Source organism: Pelodiscus sinensis, chromosome 4, assembly GCF_049634645.1.
Source record: "Pelodiscus sinensis isolate JC-2024 chromosome 4, ASM4963464v1, whole genome shotgun sequence".
NCBI classification, from domain to species: domain Eukaryota; kingdom Metazoa; phylum Chordata; order Testudines; family Trionychidae; genus Pelodiscus; species Pelodiscus sinensis.
Window position 1 is genome coordinate 7263441 of NC_134714.1, and position 14450 is coordinate 7277890.

General features: G+C 47.0%; 1 long non-coding RNA gene across 1 annotated transcript; it reads right to left on the minus strand.

Annotated features, from left to right (window-relative positions):
- Positions 1-1246: 1246 nt before the first annotated feature.
- On the minus strand, positions 1247-14418 carry LOC142828942 (uncharacterized). The gene is made up of 3 exons (XR_012903115.1): positions 14085-14418; positions 7491-7530; positions 1247-1311 (listed from the first exon to the last, which is right to left on the minus strand). It is a non-coding gene; the product is annotated as an uncharacterized LOC142828942 (long non-coding RNA).
- Positions 14419-14450: the final 32 nt, after the last annotated feature.

The following is a 14450-nucleotide window of genomic DNA, read 5'->3' on the forward strand; positions in this document are numbered from 1 at the left end:
CTACGACCTCCACTGTACACGGCCTAGCGGCAGCAGTACCCAACTGGAGTGAAGAATGCGGTAGCTTTTGAAATATGGACAATAACAAGTGGTCTATTCTTATTGGAACTCAAATTCAAAAGGCGATGAGAGCCAGAGATCCATGACTATAAGTATCTTTTCTTATTTATCACCCCCTGCCCTGCCCAACCTGTCCTTAGTACTGTTCCTTATAACTAACTTACCCTGGAAGGGTCAAGTCTAAATAGCCAGTGACTTAACAAAAAAACCCGATGAATGAGTAGGGATGTTTAGCAAGCAACTTGTTCCACCCAGGACTTATTAAAATGTTTATAATGTATAAGTGCTTTGAGAGGAGAATTTGGGCATGTGTAACTCTCAGAAGAAAGTGTTTTCAAGGAGCATGTGTAGGCAGATCAGCTTGTGGGAGAGCTCTAAACTAGCAACTCTCAACCTTTCCAGCCCATGCCACCTTTTTCAGGGGTCTGATTTGTCAGCTCATTTAAAAACGACGTGCTTACAAATCAGACCTAAAAATACAAAAGTGTCACAGCCCGCTAGTACGGAAAAATTGCTGATGTGCTCAGGTTGACTATAGAAATAGAAAATCAATTGGAATATAAATATTGCACTGACATATTGGTGTATAGCAGTGGTCCCCAACCTTTCGGGGCTGCCGGGCACCCAGGAGGGGGGCCATTCACGCGCCGGGCACCTGGGGGCGGGGCTGCACACATGCCCGGGGGCGGGGCTGCGCACATGCCCGGGGGCGGGGCCACCCATGCGCCACACTCTCAGGGCTGGCACTGCTCCTGTGCCGCCCACCCAGGGGCGGGGCCACCCATACACCGTGCGCCCGGAGCCGGAACAGCCCATGCACTGCATGCCCAGGGCTGCCACTGCTCCCTGGAGCTGACAGCACTCATATGCCACGTGCCACTGCTCCTGTGCTGTGTGCCCAGGGGCGGGGATGCCCATACGCCACACGCCCGGGGCCGGTACAGCCCATGCACCACGCGTCTGGGGGTGGGGCCACCCGTGTGCCATGCACCCGAGGCAGGGCCGGCTTTGATCACTCGGCGGGCACCATGGTGCCCGCGGGCACCGCACTGGGGATCACTGGCATATAGTATATACAGCAACACAAACAAGTCACTGTATGAAATTGTAGTTGATACTGACTTCGCTAGCACTTTTTATATAGTGTGTTGTAAAACCAGGCAAATATCTGAATGAGCTGATGTACCTCCTGGAAGATTTATGCTTTGTCCCGGGCTCCACGTCTCCTTGGTTGAGATCCCTGCTCTAAACCTATAGGAGCACAGGGAAGAAAGTAGGGAAGAGAGAATAAGGACACAAGGTGGGCAGTTAGACATGCAGTTTGGGCCGAGCAAAATGGCATCAGCCAAACTAAGAGAACAGAACTATAGGCAGGAGCTGTAAAGCAGGACCTGGGAGGCAAAGAGAAAGACCTTGATGGCAGTGGATTTGGGGACATCAGGAAGGGAAGCTGAATATGAATCGGGAAGCTGGGCGAGATGTGTGCTGCAGCAGAATTTGAATGGTTCATGGAGAGATCAAGGATGAGAACCATGCGCCTGGGGTGGCCAGAGAGGAGGAGGTGATAGGGTTCAAGTTGAGAGACTCCGATGGCTTGAAGCGAGGTGTCATAGCAGGAGGAGGCAGGAGTCCTCTTTAAGATGAGCCTGGGAAGTTCTTTAACTAATTTCCCACCTTGTCAATTGTGCATTCGAATTTTGCCTTCCACGCCCCACGGTTCCTGTGAGTCCTAAGCCACCACACATTAGAGTTCCCCTCCTTTTCATGCTTGAGTCCTTACACTCCACCACCACGCTGCTAATGGTGAGTACTAGGAGGCCACTCACCAAAGAAAGGCAATACGGAGCACAACAAGGCGTTTACCGGGCTGAGTGCATTTCTCTCTGTGCCTTTTCCTTCCCGCCTGATCAGTTCCTCCCTTGCTAAATTTGGGGCCATGCATGACGGCATGTAAGCTGTCTGCAGGCTTCTGGGTTGATCCATTCATGTGTTTTTCCTCTATGTTCTGTTTATTCTCTGACAAGGGTAGTGTTATTTGTTGCTGATCATGCACCTAACTTCTGGTTTGGTTTTACTCTTCAGAGCTCATAAACATTCACATTACGTTCATATTGATTTTTTTGTAAGTGCCCGTTTAACTATTTCTAAACAACTCTATTGTTTGTATTGTGGTTGTGTTTAGTGACTCCAGTCCCACCATACTGGGCATGGCAGAATCATGTCAAAAAGACACAGGCCCTCTGGTGGCTCACTACACCGTCAGCTGCTGTTGTCAGGACAGACATACTGGCTACACCTAACACTCTTGATATAATCTGCAACCAAAAGGTGGCATGTAATATCGCTGGGAAACTCATCTCTCTAATGATTATTTTTGCATGATGCATGTATCGTAAACCCACAGCGAGCTTTATAGCTGGAAATAGGTGCCTACACTGTGTTTAAACCAGGCATGACAGGGGGAGTTGATAAACAGGTTTTCTCCAAAGAGGCCAACATCTGAAACTAGTGTGGCCAAATTCAATGGGCTGTTCCTTTTTATTGGAGGTTGCAGTAAGAGATCATTGGCATTGTGAAAATCACCAGGGTGGAGAAGACAGCATGGTTGTCCACACCCATCAGGGGAAAAGAACTGTATCTGGGGATACATTTCAAAGAGTGACTGGACTACAAAGAGGGGGAGCGAACCCCTACATTAGCCTTCACCTGAGGAGACAAGGAAAGCTCATACTTTGGACTCCATAGGGATCCTACCTAACAGCTGGTCAACCCCTGCTGGAAAAGGAAGATTGGTGAGGAAACTACCATGAACAAAGACAACAGCTTGTTAAGTTAGGGTATGTCTACACTACAAAGTTAGTTCGAACTAACGGACGTTAGTTCGAACTAACTTTCATAGGCGCTGCACTAGCACTCCGTTAGTTCAAATTTAATTCGAACTAACGGAGTGCTTAGTTCGAACTAGGTAATCCTCATTCCACGAGGATTAAGCCTAGTTCGAATTTACTAGTTCGAATTAAGGGCTGTGTAGCCCCTTAATTCGAACTAGTGGGAGGCTAGCCCTCCCCAGCTTTCCCTGGTGGCCACTCTGGCCAACACCAGGGAAACTCTATGCCCCCCTCCCGGCCCCGGACCCCTTAAAGGGGTATGGGCTGGCTACGGTGCCCGTGCCAGGTGCAAGCCTGCCAGCACCCAGCTAGCAGACCCTGCACCTGGCACGGATCGAGCCACCCACCCGATGCCCCCCAGCCCTCCCCCTCTTCCCGGGACCAGGCTCCCGGGAGCTTGCCCGAGACCGCAAGAGGCGGGCACCCGCCTGGGCTAGTGCAGACATCGTGGACCTTGTCCACGATCTCCGCACTAGGCACAGGAAAGTGGCCGGCTTGGGCAGGAGAGCTGCCAGCCTGGCCACCCAGGAACAGGTGTGCAAGAGAATCAAGGGGGTCCACTGAGACCCCCGACCCTGAGCCCTGAGCTTACAATGGCCATCCTGGGTCAGACCAAAGGTCCATCTAGCCCAGTAGCCTGTCGGCTGACAGCGGCCAACCCTAGGGACCGTGGAGGGGATGGACCGAAGACAGTGACCAAGCCATTTGTCTCGTGCCATCCCTCTCCAGCCTTCCACAAACCTTGGGCAGGGACACCACTCCTACCCCCTGGCTAATACCACTCCATGGACCCAACCTCCATGACTTGATCTCACTTCCCTTTAAACTCTGTTCTAGTTCTAGCCTTCACAGCCTCCTGCAGCAAGGAGTTCCACAGGTTGACTCTTTGCTTTGTGAAGAACAACTTTCTGTTACTAGTTTGAAGCCTGCTACCCATTCCTTTCCTTTGGTGTCCTCTAGTCCTTCTTTATGGGAACTAATGAAGAACTTTTCTGTATGCACCCTCTCCACCCCACTCATGCTTTTATAGACCTCTATCCTATCCCCCCTCCGTCTCCTCTTTTCTAAGCTGAAAAGTCCCAGTCTCTGTAGCCTCTCTTCATCTGGGACCTGTTCCCAACCCCTGATCATTGTAGTTGCCCTCCCCTCTCCCAGCCTCTCTCTTCCCCTCTCCCACCTGCTTTTCCCAGTCTACCCCAGTTTTGTTCAATAAAGACAGATTCAATTTTTGAACACAATTGTCCTTTATTTTGTACATCAAGAAGAGGGGCTAGGAAAGGGTAAGTGGAAGGAGGTGAGGGAGGAATGGGGTACGCGCCCCCGATGGGGAGGACTGGGCTGGCTCTGCGGGCTTTTGGGGTGGAAGCTCTCCTGCAGCCCCCCAATTGCCCCCTCTCCCCAGATGGCAGCCTGCGGCAAGTGCAGCCGGTCTGATGGCCGAGTGCTGTGATGTGCCCAGTGTGGGTACTCCGGGCACTCGAAGCCAGGACTGCTTTGCAAGCGGGGCACCCCTGAACTGTCTGTCCGGGATGGGGGTCGGGACCCTTTAAGCACAGCCCTCGGCTAGCCTGAGACAGCAGCTCCACGCTCTAAGTCCTCCTCTGATGCCCTGCCGGCACTGCTTCCGGCCATCCTTAAGCCCGGTTCGGGTCCACTTAATGTGGACATGCTAGTTTGAATTAGCAAAACGCTAATTCGAACTAGTTTTTTAGTCTGGATCCGTTAGTTCGAATTAGCTTAGTTCGAATTAACTAATTCGAACTAAGTTAGTTCGAATTAACGTTGTAGTGTAGACATACCCTCAGGTCATAGTCATTATCAAGAGTAGTTTTACTTTTGTCACTTTGTAACTGTTTCTATCTTTATCACTTACACCTGAACACCCTTAATAGCTCGCCGACTGAACAAACCTTTTTAACTTTTTCCCTGAACCAACCCAGTGCTTTGACTGAATCGAATTCATTGTTAGTCCCAGTCAAAATAACAAGTTGTTTGTCTCTTTAAAGGAGCAGGGAATTTACTTCCGTGAGGGTATGTCAACACGACAGAGAAGATCGAAGCTGCCGCTATCAATCGTCCAGGGTTCGACTTAGCGGGTCTAGTGAAGACATGCTAATTTGAAAGGAGAGGGGCATTCAGGTCGATGCTGGTAGTCTTGCTTCCACAAGGAGTAAGGAAAGTCAAAGGGAGAGTGTTCACCCTTCGACTTCCTGCAGTGTGGACAACGCCAAAAGTCGAGTTAAGGTACTTTGACTTCAGCTATGCATTAATGTAGCTGAAGTTGCTTATCGTAATTCAACCTTAACCCGTAGTGTAGATGTACCTTGAGTGTCCAAAGGCTGGATGCTGCAGTGAGACAGGTTTTGGGGAAAATCAGGACTTGGTGGTGTCAGGTGTCACTGTAAAAACAGTACCTGAGTGGTGGAAGCCAGTACATCTGTATGTCAGCAGTTGGTGTCTGGACTGTGAGCACCTAGGCTTCCCAGGCATGCAGTGACACGACTCCTCACTAGTCTAGGATGAACCCCAAAACATCTCAGATCGTAGCCCAAATCGTGTGCAATCCAAGTGCAAGATGATAAACAACAGGTGATGGGGGACCACAAGGAAGGTGTAGTAGTTCAGGACAGCGATACAGTAAATTCAGGATTCACTGGTGTGGTGTCCTAACAGGTCTCCTGCTCCGTCAGTGATAATAAACGTTCGTCTGCGTGCGTTTTGGTATGCTCCCTCAGTCTCAGTCTCTCTCTCTTACTCTCTCTCAGCAGTCACTCGATAACAAGTAGGACATCTTTCTGTCACTTTCCTATTTGTGAATCCATTGATGGCTGACCAGCCCTATTCTGGAGCCGCAGGTCTTATCGCAGAAGGGGCTGGTGCTGGTGGCTATTGGTGGGAATCGGGGCAGTTTTTGCTGCCCTTTTCTCCTTCTCCACCGCTTCTCGTCTGCTCTGCAGTGGGACCTCTCAAATTGCTCCGCCCCCTCCCAGATGAGTGTTCTCCACTGGAGACGGTCATGGGCAAGATTCTCCCAAGTGTCGACACAGATGCCGCACTTTTTCATGTTTGACTTCAAGATGTCTTTGAATCGCTTCCTCGGGTCGCCAGCGCTCCTCCATCCTTCCTTCAGCTCAGAAAACAGACTCTGGTTTGGGAGGCGCCGATCAGGCATCCGGACCATGTGACCAATCCAGCGAAGTTGTTGGTAGATGATGATGGCTTCAATGCTGGTCGTGTTCGACTCTTTCAGGATGCTAGTGTTCATATGCCTGTCCTCCCAAGGGATATTTAGGAATCTCCTGAGGCAGCATTGATGATATTGTTCAAGTGCCTTCAGGGGATGCTTATATGTTGTCCAGGTTTCCCATGCGGACAGCAGTGTTGGAACAACCACTGCGTGGTACACAAGGAGCTTTGTCTTGGCACCAATGTCCCGGTTCTCAAAGACCCTTCGTCTCAGGTGGGCAAACACAGAGCTTGTGCAGCTCAGACGATGCTGGATTTCTACATCAATGTTGACTTTGGCAGAGAGATGACTTCCAAGATACGGGAAATGCTCCATGTTTTCCAGCAGTTCTCCGTTCATTTCAATAGCTGGTACATGAGATTGCTTCGTGGGCGAGGGTTGATGAAGCACCTTGGTCTTTTTTGATGTTCAGGGTGAAACTGAGATTCTCCCCCAGTATATCATGCCATAATAGACTTCACGAGAGCCCCTAAAGACCACAGACTCGGAGCGGATACGAAGGCAACCAAAATCAGGTTTATTGTCGAACGAAGTACATTTATAGGTGTTGGTAGCCAGATGGCCTCCAAGCCCCCACATATTTGTACTCAGAACAATGGACACTGCTCAATTGATAGTATGGATTTCACTATCCCCCCCTAAACCGACCAAAGAATTGAACAATCGAAATGAACAATCTATGATACGCACCATACGTATTATCTTACGCACTGATTACACGTTTGGTACCTCCTGTTGTACCTTCCTCCAAAGCATTCACTACCCATCGTTATGCTTACACTCTTGTTGTTTCAAACTATTTTATCGTGTACTAAGTTGGGGTGTCCTTGTCCTGTCCTAGTGGCATGTATTTACATACTTCATGTGTTTCTATCCAGGCCAGCAGCTCTAGTGCTGAGAGACATTGACTTGAAGGCAAACATTTGCTTTTGACATGGCCTGACTATTATCATAGAATCACAGAATAGTAGGACTGGAAGGGTCCTTGAGAGGTCATCGAGTCCAGTCCCCTGCCCTCGTGGCAGGACCAAATACTGTCTAGACCATCCCTGATAGACATACAAAAATTTTAAATATATATGGACATATACCTATCTCATTGAGCTGGAAGTGACCTTGAGAGGTCATTGAGTCCAGTCCCATATCCTCATGGAAGGGCCAAGTACCATCCCTGATAGATTTGCCCCATATCCCTAAATGGGCTCCTCAAGGATTGAGCTCACAAGCCTGGGTTTGGCAGGCTAATGCTCAAACCACAGAGCTATGCCTCCCCCCAGAGCACAACTCTTACTTACTTTGGTTCAAGCACCAGTCCCATGCTTCAGGTTCTTTCTCCTACAGAAACAATAAGAACAAACCGCACAGTTACTTGGCTTCTGTGCTCTACAGGCAGCAGGAGAAGTGCAAATGTAACCCACACACCTAGGCTGTGTCTAGACTGGCCAGTTTTTCAGGAAAATCAGCCACTTTTCCGGAAAAACTTGCCAGCTGTCTACACTGGCCGCTTGAATTTCCGCAAAAGCACTGACGATCTCATGTAAGATTGTCAGTGTTCTTGCGGAAATACTATGCTGCTCCCGTTCGGGCAAAAGTCCTTTTGCGCAAAAGTTTTGCGCAAAAGGGCCAGTGTAGACAGCCCAGATTTCTTTTCCGCAAAAAAGCCCCGATCGCAAAAATGGCGATCGGGGCTTTTTTGTGGAAAAGCGCGTCTAGATTGGCACGGACGCTTTTCCGCAAAAAGTGCTTTTGCGGAAAAGCGTCCGTGCCAATCTAGATGCTCTGTTCCGAAAATGCTTTTAACGGAAAACTTTTCAGTTAAAAGCATTTCCGGAAAATCATGCCGGTCTAGACGTAGCCCTTGTGTGGTTACTGAGACCTAGACCACTGCAACAGTTAAGATCAAGAGACTTCTACAGCATGGGCTGGGAGCCAGCTGGCTTTTAGCTCAGAGGGGAGAGGCTCCTAGAGTCAGCTTCAAATCCACTTTGGTGGTAGTTACACAAATCTTTTCTAAATATGAGCTGGTTGGGGAAGGAAGATCTAAAGTCATTATCTGTACGTGAAAATTTTAATAACGCTAGCTACATACACGGTGTGCTTACAGAAGTGAGTTTCCCCCAGGGCACCTTGGACACTTTAAGTTATCTTCCAATCATAAATATAGTTTTAATTTAAATCCAAAGTGTGACTATTGCTATCGGACTAGGCAATTTTCTTAATGTTAAATGAGTGATAATTTGACCCTGACACAGTTGCTACCGTCTTGAATGTTAAATTACTGTAACGTAGGTTTCATCCATCAGTCTCTGACAGAAGCAATTCCCTTAAAATCAATATTTAGAATGAGGTTAAATCTTGTCTTAAAGAGAATGTGCAAAATATGGCTTCCGTATTGCCGTGGAAGATGCTTCTATAAACCTTGCTCTGTGCCAGATTCCACTAATTTCAGTAGCACAAAGGTCATCCCGAGAAACCTAAACCAGGAAGTGAAACCGGATGTTATCACAATGATAAACTCTTTATGTGACATGGGGCTTGGCTACTTAGTTGCCATCTATTGGAAAGCTCCGGCATTACCTTCTAGTTCACGATATGGATTTTTCAACATCCCTGTAGAAACAATGGCTTTGATTGTCTCTTTGTTCTCAAAGGAGTCTTTTAATTTTGCCTCTTTTACTTGTCAGTCATAGTTCATCGATTGCATGTGCATGGCTAGCAGTCTACCAGCCTTCCACCACATTAGAAGCAAATGAATTTGGTCCAATTTTGGCAGGAGGAAAAGCAGATGGGCTGGCTTGAAGCCTGTATACTCACCGGTGTAAAGAAGTTGCTGGCAGATGAAGTGGAAGACGAAAGTAATAGAAATTACACAAGATCTACAGAGGCTGTAAGAGGAGCAGCTCTGCTTACAGACCCAGTTGTAGCAGTGGTGCAAAATACAAGCTAAAGGCAGAAGATATCAAAAGATGCTGTCAACATATCAGATGACATGACAGCTGCAAGGAATGACTCCAGTAGTCGAAGAAGGAAGCAATATACCTTCATAAAAGAGGAGGCCTTGGCCCACTCCTCGCTCTGCTTTTAATAGAGTGTACAAAAGGCACTGATCATAGGGGAAAAGGCTCCAGGAGCCAAATTAATTCCTGGTGTAACTGCAATGAGATGAATGGTGTCCCCGACTCCTGAAATTTACCCCAGTGTGCAGAGTCCAAACACAGCCCTGTAACTCAATTAAAATGTGCATTAAGGGCATTCTGAATATTTCTAAGGAAATGGGCTGTAGCAGGAAAGGCTAGGTTATAAGGAAATACCAATGGGAGCATTATATCCAAGTGACATTTTGTGGTTTGTATTGAAATGGTCAAAGAGAATTCTGCTTTAACTAACCCAGGGAGGGATACTTCTCCTAGAAAGATAACACTTACATGCAAGTGCTCTGGAAAAAGTCAGTTTTCAGCCATACCCCAAGAGGGAATATTGGTACATGTGCTGCTGAAAGTAAGTTTAATGCACTTTTCATAGGCAGTATGTTTACATAACGTTGACTAACTTGATAGCCAAAACTTAAGGAAATTCAAAGTGACTGCTATAGTTAATGTATTGTGGGGAGAGGTACTGCCTCCAGTAAATCTAAATTCAGTCTGGGAGGGTTTAAGTAAAACTAGAGAAGGGGGAAAATTGGGGCTGGAGTTCTCCACTAAGTGCAATGAGTTCTCACAACTTGAGTGAAAGAACTGAAGAAAGGTTTGAATCTTTAGATATGTATTAGGCATGGAGTAGATGTTAATAAGAAGACACGGGGTGAAATAATAGTCCCATTGCAGTTGATATTGAAATCAACAAGAGTTCTACTAGGGCAACTATGTCATCCATAGTTTAAAACTTTGACTGTAAAACTCTTCTCCCTCTCAGTTGCTCATCATTCATTCTCTCGTAGCCAAATGATCCCCCCTGTTCTCCACTTTTACATGGGGTTCTAGGCTAGAGAGAACTTTCATTTCAAATTATAAAAAATCTTCCTGGCATCCTTCATATGAGATAAAGAATTAAACAAAAGGCCTTTTCCACTCCTGTAATGGGGTGAATAGACTCCAGACAGGGAATAAGGGAGCTAGACTCCACCTTGGCAATGCGAAGGCTAAGGAGATCTTTTTGACAGGGGTGCCATTTATGAAGGACTTGGGGGGGGGGAGCAGTAGCTCCCCTCCTGAGTTTGAACCCCCTGGATTTCATACTTGAGGTCTGTTTAAAGCTGCATATCCTGTCTCCAGTGGCAGTTCTTAGATGCAACAGAGTTTGAGCTGCTTGCAGCTTTGCCTTTGGGACACGGAGTTTGTTATAAAAAGAGGAAGGCAGGGTGATTACGAATAACACAAGCCGGGGCATTTAGGCAATTGAAGGATCCTTAGATAATCATGAAAACATTGCCTGGTACGCCACTTGAACGATGCGGGGGAGGGAGAATGAGTAAGAATGAGTATTGTGCTGCTGGGATTTGCATTTGGATTACTGAGTAAAACTTATAAATATTTTTGAAAAGGGGGTGAACAAGGGCTAATTCACAGCTGACTGCAAATTGCTACAAAGGGATTTCACAAAATTGGATGATTGGGCAACACAAAGGCAGCAGGAATTCAGGTTTGGTAAGTGCAAAGTAATGCACATGGAAAAATATAACCCTAGATACTAGAGATACAAAAATAGCTGTTACCATTCAAGAAAGAGATCTTGGAATCCTTGTGGCTAGTTCCCTGAAAACATCTGTTCAATGTGCAGTGACAGTCTAAAAACTAAACAGTTAACCGAATATTGGGAATCATTAGGAAAAGAATAGATAAGACAAAATACCATATTACCTCGACTTAAAGTCATTATATGCCCACATCTTGATTACTGTATGCAGAGCTGGTCAACCCATATTGGGACCGGCTCTGTTCAATATCTTCAGTAACTATATAGATATCGGCATAGAGAGTACGCTTATTAAGTTTGCAGATGATACCAAGCTGGGAGGGGTTGCGGCTGCTCTGGAGGATAGGGTCCTAATTCAAAATGATCTGGACAAATTGGAGAAATGGTCTGAGGTAACCAGGATGAAGTTTAATAAAGACAAATGTAAAGTGCTCCACTTCGGAAGGAACAATCAGTTTCACACATACAGAATGGGAAGCGACTGTCTAGGAAGGAGTACGGCAGAAAGGGATCTAGGGGTTACAGTGGACTACAAGCTAAATCTGAGTCAACAGTGTGATGCTGTTGCAAAAAAAGCAAATGATTCTGGGATACATTAACAGGTGTGTTGTGAGCAAGACACAAGAAGTCATTCTTCTGCTCTACTCTGCGCTGGTTAGGCCTCAGTTGGAGTATTGTGTCCAGTTCTGGGCATTGCATTTCAAGAAAGATGTGGAGAAATTGGAGAGGGTCCAGAGAAGAGCAACAAGAATGATGAAAGGTCTAGAGAACATGGGTCTAAAAGAATTGGGTTTGTTTAGTTTGGAAAAGAGAAGGTTGAGGGGGGACGTGATAGCAGTTTTCAGGTATCTAAAAGGGTGTCACAAGGAGGAGGGAGAAAACTTGTTCATCTTGGCCTCTGAGGATAGAACAAGAAGCAATGGGCTTAAATTGCAGCAAGGGAGGTTTAGGTTGGACATTAGGAAAAGTTCCTAACTGTCAGGGTGGTTAAACATTGGAATAAATTGCCAAGGAAGTTGTGGAATCTCCATCTCGGGAGATATTTAAGAGTAGGTTAGATAAATGTCTATCAGGGATGGTCTAGACAGTATTTGGTCCTGCCCTGAGGGCAGGGGATTGGACTTGATGACCTCTCAAGGTCCCTTCCAGTCCTAGTATTCTATTATTCTAACCCATCTAAAGAATGATATATTGTTTTTGGAAAAGGTACAGAAAGAGCAACAGAAATGTTTAGGGGCAAGGAACAGCTTCCATATGAGGAGAGATTAACAAGACTGGGACTTTTTAGCTTGGAAAAGAAATGACTAAAGGGTGGGGCGGATATGTAAGATGTATAGAAAATCATGAATAGTGTAGAAAAAACAGAATACAGAAATGTTATTCATTCCTTCATTAACATAACACAAGAAGTTAGCCCAATTAAATGTATAGGCAGCAGATTTAAAACAAACAAAATAAATAATTGTTTTCCACAATCAACTTGTGGAACTCTTTGCCAGGAGATGATGGAACAGCCCAAACCATAACAGGGCTGCAATAAGAACAATATAAGTTTGAGGAGGACAGGTCCGTTAATGGCTACTATCCAGAATGGGCAGGGATGGTGTCCCTAGCTTTTGTTTGCCAGAAGCTGGGAATGGATGACAGGGGATGGATCATGATGATCAGGGCTCGCCAAGCGGTGGTGAGCCCTGCTCACCAGCCGTGCGGTTCTGTGAGCTGCGCATGCGCAGATCGTGCTGCACATGCGCAGATCGTGCGGCGCCAGCTGTGCCGGCTTGTAATCCACTCCATGATTTGTCGGCCCCTGATGATATTTGTCTCTTCTGTTAATTCCTTCTGAAGCACTTGCCATTGGCCACTGTCGGCAGACAGGACTCTGGGCTAGAAGGACCTTTGATCTGACCCAGTACGGCCATTCTGATAGTCTTATATAGAGCTCAAATGTATCTGCCTTCTTGCTGTAACCAGCTAAACCCCACTCCCCTTCCAGAGCCGAGATAGAGCCCAGGAGTCCTGACAGGGTCTCTCTCTCTCTCTCTCTCTCACTCTCTCTCTCAACAGAGTTAGTAACAAAGTAAGAATATATTTTTAAATGTTAAGGTTAAACAATGTCCCTTAAGTGACTTGCCACAAGATGTCAGAATATGTTAGTGTTAGAGCTGAGTGGATCTAATATTTCATTTTCTTTCTTTTTTATAGGAATTAGATACAGTGCTCCTGTCAGCTATCTGCTAAGTTGCCTGCCAAAGACGTAGAGTTTTCCAGTGCCTTGATAGCCCCTGGAAAGAGATTATGTGTGGGGGTGGGCAGATGGAGTTGGTTCCCCCCTCTCCATTTGGTGCGTGCTTGTACTGAGCATGCTCAGTAACACTGCTGAAGCGTCTGTCCTCAGTCTGCTCCTCCCCATGCTTTCACTCTTCACCCCCCTCCCCCTTCATGGCATGCATAGGTTGCCCCCTTCCCCTCATCTGAAATTTACACATGGTTCTAGACCTAGTTGACCTCATCATCCTGATACACTTGCAGCCAGGCTGTGTCTACACTGGCCACTTATTCTGGAAAATCAGCCGCTTTTCCGGAATAACTTGCCAGCTGTCTACACTGGCCCCTTGAATTTCCGGAAAAACACTGACGATCTAATGTAAAATCGTCAGTGTTTTTCCGGAAAAACTATGCTGCTCCCGTTCGGGCAAAAGTCCTCTTCCGGAAAACTGTTCCAGAAAAGGGCCAGTGTAGACAGCCCAGATTTCTTTTCCGCAAAAAAGCCCCGATCGCAAAAATGGCGATCAGGGCTTTTTTGTGGAAAAGCGCGTCTACATTGGCACGGACACTTTTCCACAAAAAGTGCTTTTCCGGAAAAGCATCCTGCCAATGTAGACGCGCTTTTTCCAAAAATGTTTATAACAGAAAAGTTTTCCGTTTTAAGCATTTCCGGAAAAGGATGCCAGTGCAGACGTAGCCCCAATGTCAGGTCTGGCGAGGGAAGCTAAAAGGAGGTGGCCTATCCCAATGAGGACTGACTGGCAAGGAGGTGTGACCGTGGTCCCAGAGAAGCCAACTGATGTTCCTTAATTAGGACTTACTGGCGGGTAATTGCCAGGAACTCCTCTAGGGCCCTTTTTCCAAATGGATGTCACATTATCTATCTTCCAGTCATTTGGTACAGAAGCGGGTTCAAAGGGTTGGTTACAAACCACAGTTCGAAGTTCTGCAGTTTCACACAAGTCCTTTCAGAACTCTTGGGTGAATGCCATCTGGTCCCGGTGACTTTCGTTGCTGTTTATTTCCCCCGACGCCCCATTTCAAAAGAAGAGTTGAGGCCAGATGAGAGATGGCAAGGGATTGTTCACGCTGTTGGTGCTGAGGGCATAACCCAGGGCTCCCCCTGTATCGCCCCCCCCATCTCTACCCACTCTCGCCTACTCTGTGTCCCTCACACATCCTTTTTCCCCTCCTTGTACTCCTCCTCCAGCCCCCTCGCTCTGTGGCCCTCCCCTCCCCCATCTGTGTGTCTCACAGACCCCCTTCCCTTCCTGATGCCCCTCCCACAGCCCCCTGCA